This window comes from Mauremys reevesii, linkage group 1 (assembly GCF_016161935.1).
Source record: "Mauremys reevesii isolate NIE-2019 linkage group 1, ASM1616193v1, whole genome shotgun sequence".
Classification (NCBI taxonomy): domain Eukaryota; kingdom Metazoa; phylum Chordata; order Testudines; family Geoemydidae; genus Mauremys; species Mauremys reevesii.
In genome coordinates, this window is record NC_052623.1 from 63,390,265 (window position 1) to 63,403,059 (window position 12,795).

Genomic DNA, 12,795 nt, shown 5'->3' on the forward strand with positions numbered 1-12,795 from the left:
GCAGACAACTGGGGGAGGATAACACCTTTGGCCCTGGTTTTGTGTGGTGGAGACTTTTAATGCTCTGTAATGTCATCACTGAACAATGTTTTTGTTTCATGATAACTGCTCTGTTTTGGGTTGGTTTATGGGGAGTGCTTAAGAATTATTATAATAATTAAAAAAGAGTTCTGTAAGGTTTTAAGAGGGACGCCACACATTCCTTTCTTACCATTCTGTCTGACACTGTATCTCACAGCTCTTAGCAGGTGCTGTGCATGATTGCTCCTAAGCCTTGATGGTTGCCAGTGGTAACTGGTGAGTATGGGGGAGTCCTTAGGCACACTTGGTGTCAGGTATCCTCGTTGTTACTTTTGTTTTCTTTGTCTGTAATCTCACTTAATTATCAGCATATATATAAAGAATTTTCAGCTTCAGGCATGTATTACCAGAGCAAGAGGGCATATTTCCAGAGAGTGTATTTTAATTTACCAGCCTCAGATTCTGGTTCCCATTGCAGCTCAGGGTCCTCCTCAGGCTCCTCAATGGGGTCTACCAGGTAGAGGTACAGAGTCATGTGCTCTTCTTCCTGTGAGTCTCCTGGGACTTCCTCAAAGGTTCTTGCTGCATCCTCACCCAGCCCCTCCTCAGCATCCCGACATGAGACAAAGTCAATGGAGTTGAGGAGGGGGTTGCGAGTGACTTTGGGTTCTATATTCTCAGCCCTGGAGAGCCCCAGTCCAGCTCACTGTAGTGGGGTCATGTGCTAGGTCATGTGCCCCTACCAGAGCAACTATTCTAGTCCTTCCTTCTCCAGTACAGGAGCCTGAGGTGCTTTATGCATTCCCAGCACAGGTATGGAGTCTGGTGAATGCCTGCCACCTCCAGTCTTCTGAACTATCCTGGTACAGGTGAATGTTCCAGTCGATTTGGGCAAAGTCATGGAGGATGGTATACTCTGACCAAACATTGATTGGCTGCTCTCAGACCATGATCACTTGTACTGATCAATAGATTTCAGCAGAAAACTGTTCTTCAGTGCTTAGCACAGGTCACTGCTACTCTGGAAGAGGGGGGTCAGGAATCTTTATACCTATGGGCAAGGGTCAGGCAACAAAGGGATCAATGCATTTTGGGAATGGCCCCGGCAGACTATTGATATCCTTGACCTGGCATACACCTCTTACCCCCCATCCACATGACACTGTAGAGTGGGTCGGGCCATGCCACAGAGGAGGCAGGCACATACCCACACCCCTCATGCATTCTAGCTTTCATGCACCAGACTGTCCTTCAGGAACATGCTTTAGAGCTTCAGATGTGGATAGTAGAGGGTTATGGCATAAGAACACACATGCAACTGTGTACACTTGCAAGAACAGACACACCTTCAGACTCCCAGTGACCATGCTGCTGTTTTTTCTTCCTGGTAATAGTATCTAAAACCTCAGCAAATGCTCATTTTGTCTCTTTCTGCAGCTAATTTAGTCTAAGCCAAAGAGGTGTTTTAAAACACCAAAAAGTATATTATTGTTAATATATTTGCTCTGTGTTTTATGCAAGACTCCGGTTTTCATTTCATACCTTCATCTGAGTATCCAAGTTCTCTCTGAATAGCTAAAATGATTATTTTATACATCAATGAGGTGAATTTTCAGCTTTGAAATAAGCATTGGAGCTACTGATCTCAGCTAAACCGGCACAGTTTACTTGCTAATATGCACAATACTTTTCTGCACCGACTCTCATGTAAGCATCTCAAAGTGCATGAAGGCTAGCTTGTCTGTGGGTCTAGCGTGGGTACTCAGAAAGGGGAAGGTGCAAGGAGACTTTTCCACTTCATTATGCGTTCTTGAGCTCAAGGGCACAAAATGGCTACTCCCTAGCAACCCAAGGGACAGGACAGCATGCACACACTCTGCTTGCACACCTTTCTGGAGTTCCATCTGGGGCACTGCACTCTATGATGTCCCTACTCCAGACATCAGGCTAAATGCCACCCGCTAGTGCAGTAATTCATAGGACACCACCACACCCTGCTGAGGTAGGTGTGTATTATTATCCCATTTTATATGTGACAGAGAGAGGTTAAGAGATTTGCCCCCAGTGACAAAGTGAGGCAGAGGCAGAGCGGAAAAGGGGTACTTCCAGTCCCCTCTTCTAACCACTAGATGAAACTTCCAACAGTGTGATGAGCAGGTCTGGTATTTCTTCCTGCTTTAACCTTGAAGTGAAATGTTTGTAAGAACAGATTCTCACAGAAGAACTTAATCGGTCAGTGTGCTCATTCGGTCTCTCTCAACCCATCCATTACATTCTTATTAGCAACCTCTCTCCAGAGATAAGCAATGAAATGTGAAACCTCCTGTAATCATCAGCACACTGCATTCTGGAGCACTATCACTGGGCTCCAACAATTGCCTGTAGAACTCTTCGGTTTCATGACTCTTGGTCGCTGCTTTTGGTTTTGCTGATTTCTCAGCACTCCTTAAAGGCAGGTTAGAATAAGCCTGTCAATGACTGGATTGCATGTGCTTTTGCAATGTAATTTAGCAGGTCATTACTCTGTAATGAGGAGTTAGGTCCCTTTTGGCATTTTTATCCATTTGAAATGGCTGAGGGCAGTGGCTACTTTGTATAGTGTAATTTTGTGTAATTGTTCCATTCATACATTATTATTAGGTCTTGTATGATACTTCATGTATTATTATGGGCTTTTTCTTCATTCAAAAGTCTGCTGCTGTTAAAAAATGTAAAAGGAAATAAAATATGAAACAGTTTCACAAGGAGATTCTTTGCTGCTTTCACAATACTGTTAGTCTCTCAATCAAAGTTGCCATGTTACCCTTAGCGTACCCCATTCCATTAAGGGTATGTGTATGCTGCCATTGGAGGTGTGATTGCAGACATAATCAAGCTGGCTTTGATCTAGCTAGTGTGACTACCAGTAGCAGAGAAACTGCAGCAGCACAGATTTCAGCATGAGCTAGCTGCCTTAGTAAGCAAAGCACCCAGTGTCCCGGGTGGGCTTGTATAACCCACACTGAAACTTGTGCTGCCATGGATTCACTGCTGTTAGTACTTGCGCTAGCTGGGTCAAAGCCAGATCAGGTATGTCTGTGCATGCTGCAATCACACTTCTCATGAAAGGGTAGACCAGGCCTGCACAACATGCGGCCTGCGGAGCTTCACTGTGCGGCCCGCTAGGGGATTCTAAATCCCCCGCACACGGCACTCTGCGGGCAGCCCAGAGCCCTTTGAATCCCGGCCGCGGCTGGGAATCAAAAGGCTCTGGGCTGCTCCCAGCCGCGGGGAGCCCAGAGCCCTTTAAATCTCAGCCGTGGCCGGGAGTCAGAGAGCTCTGGGCTGCCCGCAGAGATTCCCAGCCGTGGCTAGGATTTAAAGGGCTCAGGGCTCCCCGCGGCTGCGGGCAGCCCAGAGCCGTTTGAATCCTGGCATGCGGCCGCTGTTTGCCCCCTCCCCAGACCTCTGCCCCAACTGCCCCCCAGGACGCCCACCCCCTATCTAACACCGCTGGTCCTTATCCCCTGATACCCCTCTCCTGGGACTCCCACCCCTAACTGCCCCCCAGGACCCCACCCCCTATCTAAATGCTGCTGCTCCTTGTCCCCTGATTGCTCCCTCCCAAGACCCCTGCTCCAACTGCCCCTTGGGACCCCAGCCCCTATCTAAGCCTCCCTACTCCTTGTCCCCAACTGCCCCCTCCTGAGACCCCCAACTTCCCCAGGACCCCACCCCTACCTGTCCCCTGATAAACCCCTGGGACTCCCATGCCTATCCAATTGCTGCCTGTCCCCTGACTGCCCCTCCGAACCCTTGCCCCATCCAACCACCCCTGCTCCCTGTCCCTTGACTGCCCCCTGGAACTCCCTACCCCTTCTCCAGCCCCCTTACCGTGCCACTCAGACCAGCGTGTCTGTCTCCATGCAGCTCCAGACATGTTGCTGCCATGCTCCCCCGTGGAGCCCACAGGGCCCCTCCCCCCCTCAGCACCTGCCTTCCAGATTTGAACACCTCAAAATTCAGGAGAGGGAAGGCTTGAGCCAAGGCATAGAAGGAGTAGGTAGAGCCCTAGTGGAAGCTGTTGGAGACCCCATGGAGGAGAGGCAGTGGAGGGAAAACCTGCTACACAAGAAGTGACAGAGGATGAACTCTGCAGGAACAGGTCAGGTTCTGATGGGGGAGGCTCTGAGGTAGGCCCAGTTAGAACACTTCACTGGGGACTGAGAGGGATGGAAGACTTATTAGTTTAGAGGTTTACTTGAACTTTGTTGGACTTTTTTGTGATCCTGGAAGAGTGTTACTTGGCTGGAAGGATGAGCCATGGAAGACCAGTGGTAGGCAGATGGCCTGCAGGAGGCCACAGAGCTGAAGCTACGGGCAATATTCACACACTGATACAAGGGGCTTAACTTGTGGTGAGTGCACTACATAGCACAAGGCAGAGCATAGGAGATGGGCTAGCAGGAGTGCATTAACTCATTTCTTCACGTACACTATTTTTATTCACATTGCCATTTCTATTCCATTTACACTGCCATTAGCTTCAAGACTGTTGTCAGTCTAATTCAGTTTTAGACCACAGTGTTTGGCCTTGAAGGATGTTGACTTCTGTTCTGAACATACCTCACGTAGAGCTGTTATTAGCAGTACTCTACCCAGGGCCATATGGTTCACAGAGAAGCTGCTTTTAAGCCAAATGCACAGTGTTTATCTGCTTTTGACATTTATAGGCCTATTTAGCCCCTTTGTCACTGCAGGGTTACTTTAAGTACCACATTGTTGTTTTGTAGGTAGACACAGTCTGTCCTTTAACTTGAGAGCATCTATTGATTTCCATTAGTAGCATATGAATATATTTCCTCTTGGCTCTTTACAAGACTTAGAGTATGATGTAGCTGAAAATATACACATTTCCTTAGACTACTTGGGGCTTATGCAAAATTCTTATAAGAAGTGCTCAGCACTAACTATTGATGAAAATGCAGAAAATGGTAGAGCTCTGGGCCATGGATCTAAAGCTTCTAACTCTGCTGAGGACCCATGTGGGTGTCAAAATGATGCCACGTGATGGATTTTATGTTTTATCAGTTTGATTCTTTAAAAACTTAGGAAATTACTCACAAAAACCTACGTTAACAAAGCATCCTTAAGGCTGCACAGTCAAGCACTCAAAAGTTAAGAAATGCTAGAATTAAGATTGTCTGTGCAATCTTAATTTGACCCTATTGTGCTACTGCATTATGATGCAGTCTTTCGTTACATGATCTCACACTATTTTTTCCACAGGACTGCTGCTTCATTCACTGCAATGATGGATCTGCTCTGGGGATGAATAAGGCTGTGGAATGAAGGAGATTGTTGTCAGGAAGAGCTCTACTTCATCTGTTCCTGGAGTTGGAAAGTGTGTACCTATAGAGGGTACTGGGACAGTTGGGCTTAGGCCATCTGTGACGTTATGAGTGTAATATAATATCTCATTGAAAGGTAACATAGGGCCAGAAAGAGTTAATTAACTCACAGATTGACCTGACCCATGGCTAAACTGTAAAGATTTTTAGGAAGATATCTAAATGAATAGAGGAGGGGTTGGCAACCTCTGGCACACAGCTCACCAGGGTAAGCACCCTGGTGGGCCGGGCCAGCTTGTTTATCTGTCGCATCCGCAGGTTCGGCTGATTGCGGCTCCCACTGGCTGCGGTTTGCCGCTCCAGGCCAATGGGGGCGGTGGGAAGCCAAGGAAAGCACATCCCTCGGTCCGTGCCACTTCCCAGAGAGTAGCTTCCAGGTCCTAAGGAGGTCCTGATGGAAAAATTGGTAGCTCAGAGAATCTTAGGAGAGACCTCTCAGGTGGAGATAAAACTGTTGCTGGTTGTATCAGAGCGCTTGGAGGTGGCAGAGGAAGGCATGTGCCAGCATACTCCATGCTGGATAGTGAGCACCATAAGGAGTCTCTGCAGGGCCTGAAAGTTCAATATGTGGACCTGACTGCAAATGCAAATCAGGTCCTGTCCGCCTTGTCTCAGAGGGATGCTCTGGACAGGCCCAGAGAACTAGTGCTTCCCCAGCCAAAAGAACTCTAGGATCTTCCTCTGGAGGTTGGCCAGGGTGCCCACGGGTAAGCTCAGAGTGTTGAACCAGTGCCAGAGCATGGGACAGGACCAGCTGGTTGACAGTCAATGTCCCTCCCCCAAGGAAAAAGCCACCACGGAAGCCTCATTCATTTCTTCTACCACTCAGACACCCTGGTTTTTAGATCAATCCAATTCTCCAGTGGGGAGGGGTTGGTGGCAGAAAGGTAAACACCGTGGGCTTTGGCTACACTTGCACTTCAAAGCGCTGCCGTGGCAGCGCTTTGAAGCGCTAAGTGTAGTCAAAGCGCCAGCGTTGGGGGAAAGCTCTCCCAGTGCTGACCGTACTCCACCTCCCTGTGGGGAATAATGTACAGCGCTGGGAGCTGCGCTCCCAGCGCTGGGGCTTTGACCACACTGGCACTTTGCAGCGCTGCAATTTGCAGCGCTGGAGAGGGTGTGTTTTCACACCCTGCTGCAGCGCTGCAAATTTGCAAGTGTAGCCAAGGTCCAAGATAGAGCAGTGGACCTGTGCCCCACTCCTCTTTGTCTCTCTCCATGATTTTCATGGATTTCTGTCTCTCACTGAATCTCCTTCTCCAAGACAATACACTTCCTACAAACTAGACTTTTGGGGACTCATTCCCAGTCATTTACACTTTTTTTTTTTTTTTTTTTTTTAGCAGCAATGGAATTTAACTGACTTAACTGGAGTGGCCAGATCTTCTGGTCCAGCCAAGCTGTGCTTGATACAAGACTGGTGGATGGCAGAAGCAAAGATGGCTTCAAATCAACTGTGTGGCTCTCAGTTCCTGAGGCCTTCTGACTACAGGAACTGTTTACACCTTCCTTGATGTAAACTAAAGCAGTCTAATGGCTACTGTAACATACGCTGGGTGCTCACAACTCCCAGAGGCCACTCTGGCACCCAGGGATTTCTGGGATATAGAGATTCCCTATGTCCCATCTCTCCTGGAAATGCAACTTGACTAATAGGGTCATGAAGAGAGCAGGGAGAGGATGCTCTGGTGGTGGCTATATAGGAAGAAGCTTCAAAGGGCTAGTTAAACAGGCTTTAGGTTGGTTTGTTTTTGCCATAATACTGCTAAGCAGCCAGACTGGGGCTGGGGCTCAGGCCCTGTATGTTTAAACAAAGTCTACTCAACTTCCTTCACATTTTACAAAACTTGATCTGATATTGTCCCTTTCTGCAACATGGCCAAAATGGCAAATGTCTCCCATTCTCCTTTAGGTAGCATGTGTGAAAATAAAACATCTCTGTAAAATCGTATTGCATTTCCCTCAGCAGAATAAATGAGAATTGATACATTTGTATTTGCAACTAGATTAATCCCTAAAATACAAATGGGCAAGATTGTTTCAGAAACTCCTAAGAAGCATGATATGAAATTTGTGCATGAGCAGGGGCGGCTCTAGAAATGACGCTGCCCCAAGCAGCGCGGAGCGCTGCGCCGCCCTTCCCCGGTCCCGCGGCGGGTCCCCTCTTCCCGCGGCTCCGGTTGAGCTCCTGCCGGCATGCCTGCGGCAGGTCCACCGGAGCCCGGGACCAGCGGACCTGCCGCCGGCAAGCCTGCGGGAGCTAAACCCGAGCCGCGGGCACATGGGACCCGCCGCCGTCGTGCCAGCGGCAGGTCCGCTGTTCGGGCTCCGTGGACCTGCCGCAGGCATGCCGGCGGGAGCTCAACCGGAGCCAAATGCCGCCCCCCCTGGGAAACGGCCGCCCCAAGCGCCTGCTTGGCGCGCTGGGGTCTAGAGCCGCCCCTGTGCATGAGGTGTAAAGAGAACTTTGCCTGAAATGAAGAGAGGCGATCTCAGGGTTCAAGTGCTCAAAGGGTAATGCAGTCACTGAAAGTTACACTCTGTTTGATATTGAAATAGCTTTCAAGTGTGACAGGAGAGAATTAGTCAACTCTCTTTAAAATGAAATGATCTTTGGCCACCTGCTGTTCTAGCTGTCATGAACCGTCCTCAAGTTCAGTTTAAAAACAAAGCTGGTTATAGACCATAAGAATGTGCCAATAAGTAAATAAATAAAAATAAAAAAAAATTGAAAACTAATAACCTCTTGGTTTTCACTTCCCATAGAAAAGTGCCAGTTGTCCAAGCTGTTTGCTTATCAGTAGCCATATATTTCACATGCATTAGCTATGGTACAGTGGTTAAGTAGTGTCAAAGTTAGTCTCAGGACTCAGTTTGTCAGACCACTCTATTTTATTAGCACAGCGCTGTGCTAATAAAAACACCCAGATAGTTTTTGCCTTGCATGGTGCTCACATTATCTTATTTATACAGATAAAAGGGTGGGAACTTAACAAGATAACAAAAGAAGCAGAATCTGATAAGTTTACCTGGGCTAGACATGCATAGTTAATTTCCTTACTAACTTTTACCAATCTCTGGTTAATGTTTCACCATTAGCTTAAGTGGGCTCATTGTTTATGCCTTAATGTTTCTTTTCCTGACACCTGTATTTCAACATTTATTTCTGCTTAAAGGTACATACCTTACATACATACATACAGCATTTCTTTAATCAATTCTTACTTCTACAATATAATTCATTCTACTTTCACAGTAGCTTCTCTGGGGGACCCTGGGGGTTAGTGGCTTAGGCAGTGACTACAGAACCAAGAAATCTTTCTTAGTCCCTCACATAAGTACTATGAGGTTGTTTTTTTTTTTTTTGGCTTGTGCTGCCTTTGCATGCGCTCCTTATTGGTAAATATGTGAGGTAGTCTGGCTGAGTGGATAGTACACTAGATGGGATTCAGGAGATCTGGGTTCTAGTCCTGACTTGGGCGCTTGCCTGTTGGGCGACATTGGGTAAGTAATGTCAATTCTCAGCACCTCAGTTTTCCCATCTGTAAAATGGGCATAATAATACCTACCTCCTGTATAAAGTGCTTTGAGATCTACTGATGAACAGTGCTGCGTAAGAGTTAGTATTATTATATGCAGGCTAGAAAGGATTAGATTTTTATCAGTAAACATTGATTCCACTGTACATACACAAACCAATGAAAAAATATTTCCATCGATGATAATTGAAATGTATAGCTAGGCAAAGTAAGAAAAATGCTGCTTGGGAACTCGAGTATGAGTCAAGGATACTTTGTATGCTTTGACCAGTGATGTTAACAATTTGTGTTTTAACAATTATAATCTCTTAACTTTTTAAATCTTAGCATCTACTGTCATTAAATAATTGTCTGACCCCCCCGACCCCATTGTCTGATTCCCCTCATAATTTCCTGCAACTGTGAATATGTAAACTGATTAAAAATTGAAGAAAAAATGCTTAAAAATAATCATAAATATTAGTCATTGAAATGATTTTAAAAATAAAAATCTAATTCTCCCTAACCTGCTTATGATGGAAGGCTAAATCCAGAGTAAATGGCAATTTTTCCAGACTATTCACTGGAGATTAATGTCAAGTGGGTGGTGCAATACTATACCAGGATAGACTGTCATTTTTCATGGATAACTTCCACCTATGCATACCAGGCATCTCCAGTGATGCTCTGTTTTCTCCGCCACCCCCTGGCCTTGGCTATTTCTGTGCATGGCTGCTGACGAGAAAGGTCCATCTCTTATTCTTCTAATGTGTTACGGGGTGACAGATCAAGTTCACAGTAGCCACTGAAGCCATAATCTACTATAACCTCCAATCTCTGCATCTTTTTTTTTAAACCTCTTTTTATCAGATTTATTTTTTTGTCCCAATACTTTAAGATCAGGAGTGTTTCTGTGACGAATGGATGAAGTGAATTTGCAATGGGCTTCATATTGACATAACAGAATCCCGTTTTCCCTCTCAGCTAAATTCCCTCATATTCACATCCTCTCACTTAATAGTTGTCTTTTCTTGACTCATTCTTTGGGTGCACTGCAGAGCAAAATAGGCCCAGTGTCACTTAGCACTCACCTCTTATGCTGGCATGGCCAGCTCCCAGAGCCCCAAAAGACACTTGTACCATCCTCCTGGGATTCTTAAGGCCAAATTCTTTGTTGGTGTAAATGGATGTAGCTCCACTGAAATCAATGGAGGTGCACCCAGTTACACCAGAAGATAATTTGGCCCTAAATTGGTTGGGGGATGAGCCCATCTCTCCTTTGGGTTTTGTATAGGGCTGAGCATACTCCTGGCAATGCTGGGGGCTGGTTCACTAAATGCTCTTACCCGTATTTGGGCAAATGATGGAGCTGCTTCACTAAGTGCTCGGGCTATGCTTAGGCCTGAATAACTTCATAACGCTTGGTGCTGTTGGGCATTGCTGAGGGCTAGGTTCCTGCTTGTTCCTACGAAGTGTGTGTTTTGTGGTTTTGATGAATCTGGGCTATGATGGGGTGTAGCAGGTGCTTGCGGGAGGCCTTGCTGTCTTACTACACCCTGCCTCAGGAAAGGAGCAGCAGAGGCGGGTTCTTCAGGCTTGCCTAGAAAGACTGCAGGGAAACAGCCAATCAGAACCCAGCAGACTCAGTTGAAAGGAGCTACTGGGCCTTAGAAGGCCAGTTCCTGGTTAGGACTAGAGGAGCAAGGAAGGGTGCTTGTTGCTGGTCACAGGAACCCAAGAAGAGACCCAGAGGACAGGTTTTGGTGATACTGGCATTCAGCAAGGAGGAAGAGGATTTGAAAACTTCAGCACTGAGGTCAGGATGCTACAGGGGAAAAAATCCAGGGAATACCAGCAGCAAACTGAGGGAAGTAGTATGGGGCTGCCGTGTGTAGGGTTCCTGGGCTGGGACCTGGAGTAGTGGGTGGGCCTGACTCCCTCCACAAGCCAGTAGGGAAATGGACTAAAAGTCCAAGAAAAGGTCTGGAATTTAAACAAGTACAGAGATGGGACTGAAGACCCTGATGAGGGGTAACTAGTTGTTGAGCTTTGTTATTCTGGAAGGGGTTCATCCATTCATAGAATATTAGGGTTGGAAAGGACCTCAGGAGGTCGTCTAGTCTGATAGGGAATTTGCCAGACCCCCACCCATAGGGTCAGAAGCAGACTGCATTCTAACCCCTGCCTTTCAGGCCCAGGCCTGTTAGCAAAACCCAATTGCTATATATGACAAAGGTTAACTTCTGCAAAACTTGTTTGTCTGTATAAGGGGCACGAGCGGGGGTGGTGGTGGTGAAGAAACCAGAGAAAGGGGAACTGAGGGAAGCTCAGCTAGAATGTGACAAGAGCCTTATCCAATGCAACCACAAAGGAGGGGTCTTAAGGCAGGCAAACTACCAATGAAAACTGTCAAAGAACAACAACAGGAAAACCCCTAGATGGTGAGGGGCAGTGACAGGCTCGCTAAAAGTAAGAAAGTATGCCAAATAAGGAGTTAATAAAGTATAATGTGTGTGATGTGTAATTATGCTTTGTGGTTTTAGCCTTTATAAGCTTGGTGAAAATCTGTTAAAGACAAGGCAGCTACCCCCCACCCCCCTTTGCGTGGGGCCATGCTGACCTTCCTTTTATGCATATTGGTATTTTAATAAAGGTGCCTCAGGCTGTGTCTGACCCAAAATCAATGGTGTGGTCGATTTTTCCACAACAAGTCCAACCCCCTGCTCAAAGCAGGACCCATCCCTAGACAGATCTTTACTGCAGTTCCCTAAATGGCCCCCTCAAGAATTGAGTTCACAACCTTGGGTTTAGCAGGCCAATGCTCAAACCACTGAGCTATCCCTCCCCCTTCATCTGTTGACTGTGACATTTGGAGGGCTGAGCCAATGAAAACCCAACTAGTGAGGCCAACAACCTACAGAGGGCACCACGAGTGGGGGCAAAAGAGGTTGCAGCATCACACTCCTCTGACAGGAGGCACTGATGAGAGGGGAGTGTCCTCCTACCTGGGATTTGCAGGATTTTATTTTATTTTGCTCAGAGTCTGAAAATCAAGGTACACATTATTTAAAGGGGAAAAGCCAATCACATATGAGCAGGGGAAACCTAGAAACTGTAAAATCCTCCATAGCGAATCCCAAAGCAAAGACATGTTTGATTTTGGTTTTGGGAACACAAAGCATGATGATTGAGGTATCACCAAAGCACAGTTGCCATCAGTTGAGAACCAGACTATCACGCAGGTTCCTGCATATCTTGTTCATTATCATGGGACAAACCCCAAAATTTCCCCTTTGGCTCACACATTTGCAAACCCTGTTTGGAAACACTGCAGTGTTCATTTTCTTCTTTATCAGAGGAAAAAAATAATGAAATGTAATTACCCAAATGTTGGAGTGCAACATTACACATTACTGCCCACTTGATATTCTAGTTTTGAGGGGATGTTTGTCATCCCCTCAATAAGTTGTGGTGAGTTTATCAGTTTTGATTTTCTTGTTTCATCTATCTAATCAATTATTAGTGTTGTAAGGACTGGAATGTGCATGGATAACAACACAGCAAGGTGAGATGACCAGTTTACCCTGATTTTCTACAGGTTTTGGAGAACAGCAGCCCACTGGTGTCAATCTAAGCATAGTTGTTAAAGTGGAAACCCCAGAACCTTTGCTTTGCCAGCTTCCCCCCCCCCCAAATCTAGACTACATCTAAAGATTACTTACTTTGTGGGTAATGCCCCAACCATAGCATTTGGAGTCATGTGCAGAAATAACAGCAACATGTACCTTTGCCATAAATGGCCCAAGACAAATGACCGTACAATGCCATTTGTATAATGGCTCTGTTAGAGAGCTGCATGCTTTTCA

At 46.4% G+C, this 12,795-nt stretch overlaps 1 long non-coding RNA gene across 2 annotated transcripts; it reads left to right on the forward strand.

The window, feature by feature from the left end:
- The first annotated feature begins 4,031 nt into the window (after positions 1-4,031).
- LOC120395506 lies at positions 4,032-7,464 on the forward strand. Of its 2 annotated transcripts, none has more exons than XR_005592668.1 (3): positions 4,032-4,418; positions 5,290-5,404; positions 6,758-7,464. It is a non-coding gene; the product is annotated as an uncharacterized LOC120395506 (long non-coding RNA). The 2 variants fall into 2 exon arrangements; XR_005592669.1 differs by having other exon boundaries at positions 4,032-4,165.
- Positions 7,465-12,795: the final 5,331 nt, after the last annotated feature.